The sequence below is a fragment of the Hyperolius riggenbachi genome, chromosome 7 (assembly GCF_040937935.1).
Source record: "Hyperolius riggenbachi isolate aHypRig1 chromosome 7, aHypRig1.pri, whole genome shotgun sequence".
Lineage (NCBI taxonomy): Eukaryota > Metazoa > Chordata > Amphibia > Anura > Hyperoliidae > Hyperolius > Hyperolius riggenbachi.
In genome coordinates, this window is record NC_090652.1 from 31,909,339 (window position 1) to 31,911,838 (window position 2,500).

Here is a 2,500-nt window from a genome sequence, read left to right on the forward strand (position 1 = left end):
TTTGGATATGTAAAGAAAAGAACACTTCAGAAATGTGGTTGCTTGGAGGGAGCATGTGAACTTTCACCAAGTTACTACGATTCTGCAGCATAACGGGATATTTTGATTAACGTAGTTCTCTTTATTACTGCCTTGAGAGTATTGGTTTATGTAAAGAGTTTAGAGAAAGAGCAAAGAGCTAGATCATGTCAAGGGGGCACTCGGATTTGAACCAAGGACCTCTCGATCTGCAGTCGAATGCTCTACCACTGAGCTATACCCCCACACTCTGTTCAGCTTTTCTGACCATTCTAAATAGTTTCTCTCATGTAGTCCATGAAAGCATTTCAAGCGTTAACTTGGAGTTTGTTAAGGTTGGACAGAGTTAAATGATAACTCTTAGAGACTAGAGATGGTCAATGAGACAGTAATAAATCCAGGTTGCATGCAAATTGAATTAATATTGTAGGCAGCTTGGAAATCTGTTAATCGTCAGGAAGTGCATTAGACCCCAGCACATGTGTATTTGGCAGCAGATGTAGAAGCCCAAAGTTCTTCTGCTTTGCTAATTTGAGTGGAGGACTTACATTGTAGACATTTTGTAGCTTTTGCTGTTCTTTTGCAGGATCCTTTAAAATACGTATGGAAAGAAAAAACAAATTTACTTTGGATATGTAAAGAAAAGAACACTTCAGAAATGTGGTTGCTTGGAGGGAGCATGTGAACTTTCACCAAGTTACTACGATTCTGCAGCATAACGGGATATTTTGATGAACGTAGTTCTCTTTATTACTGCCTTGAGAGTATTGGTTTATGTAAAGAGATTAGAGAAAGAGCAAAGAGCTAGATCATACCAAGGGGGCACTCGGATTTGAACCAAGGACCTCTCGATCTGCAGTCGAATGCTCTACCACTGAGCTATACCCCCACGCTCTGTTCAGCTTTTCTGACCATTTTAAATAGTTTCTCTCATGTAGTCCATGAAAACATTTCAAGCGTTAACTTGGAGTTTGTTAAGGTTAGACAGAGTTAAAGGGGAACTGAAGAGAGAGGTATATGGAGGCTGTCATGTTTATTTCCTTTTAATCAATACCAGTTGCCTGGCAGCCCTGCTGGTCTATTTCTCTGCAGTAGTGTCTGATTAAAACCAGAAACAAGCATGCAGCTAGTCTTGTCAGATCAGACTTATAAGTCTAAACCACTGAAACACCTGATCTGCTGCATGCTTGTTCAGGGGCTATGGCTAATAGTATTAGAGGCAGAGGATCAGCAGGGCTGCCAGGCAACTGGTATTGTCTAAAAGGAAATAAACATGACAGCCTCCATATACCTCTCTCTTCAGTTCCCCTTTAAATGATAACTCTTAGAGACTAGAGATGGTCAATGAGACAGTAATAAATCCAGGTTGCATGCAAATTGAATTAATATTGTAAGCAGCTTGGAAATGCGTTAATCGTCAGGAAGTGTATTTGAATGTCCCACTTCCATGACGCTCACAATTTGCATAATAATCTGCATGAAAGCTAGAATGATGAGCATGTTACGGACCATGGCCGCAAGAGACACTTTCGTCAGACCCAGAAACTTCTCATTCTGCAGTTGCCATTTCTGCCACTGCATTAGACCCCAGCACATGTGTATTTGGCAGCAGATGTAGAAGCCCAAAGTTCTTCTGCTTTGCTAATTTGAGTGGAGGACTTACATTGTACACATTTTGTAGCTTTTGCTGTTCATTTGCAGGATCCTTTAAAATACGTATGGAAAGAAAAACCAAATTTACTTTGGATATGTAAAGAAAAGAACACTTCAGAAATGTTTTTGCTTGGAGAGAGCATGTGAACTTTCACCAAGTTACTACGATTCTGCAGCATAACGGGATATTTTGATTATTGTAGTTCTCTTTATTACTGCCTTGAGAGTATTGGTTTATGTAAAGAGATTAGAGAAAGAGCAAAGAGCTAGATCATATCAAGGGGGCACTCAGATTTGAACCAAGGACCTCTCGATCTGCAGTCGAATGCTCTACCACTGAGCTATACCCCCACGCTCTGTTCAGCTTTTCTGACCATTTTAAATAGTTTCTCTCATGTAGACCATGAAAACAATTAGGTTGGACAGAGTTAAATGATAACTCTTAGAGACTAGAGATGGTCAATGAGACAGTACTAAATCCAGGTTGCATGCAAATTGAATTAATATTGTAGGCAGCTTGGAAATGCGTTAATCGTCAGGAAGTGCATTAGACCCCAGCACATGTGTATTTGGCAGCAGATGTAGAAGCCCAAAGTTCTTCTGCTTTGCTAATTTGAGTGGAGGACTTACATTGTAGACATTTTGTAGCTTTTGCTGTTCTTTTGCAGGATCCTTTAAAATACGTATGGAAAGAAAAAACAAATTTACTTTGGATATGTATAGAAAAGAACACTTCAGAAATGTGGTTGCTTGGAGGGAGCATGTGAACTTTCACCAAGTTACTACGATTCTGCAGCATAACGGGATATTTTGATTACCGTAGTTCTCT

At 39.8% G+C, this 2,500-nt stretch overlaps 3 non-coding genes across 3 annotated transcripts; all 3 read right to left on the bottom strand.

The window, feature by feature from the left end:
- Positions 1-191: 191 nt before the first annotated feature.
- On the bottom strand, positions 192-263 carry TRNAC-GCA (transfer RNA cysteine (anticodon GCA)). The gene has a single exon. It is a non-coding gene; the product is annotated as a tRNA-Cys (tRNA).
- Positions 264-835: 572 nt separating this feature from the next.
- Positions 836-907, bottom strand: TRNAC-GCA (transfer RNA cysteine (anticodon GCA)). Its single transcript has one exon. It is a non-coding gene; the product is annotated as a tRNA-Cys (tRNA).
- Positions 908-1,950: 1,043 nt separating this feature from the next.
- TRNAC-GCA (transfer RNA cysteine (anticodon GCA)) lies at positions 1,951-2,022 on the bottom strand. The gene has a single exon. It is a non-coding gene; the product is annotated as a tRNA-Cys (tRNA).
- Between the last annotated feature and the right edge of the window lie 478 nt (positions 2,023-2,500).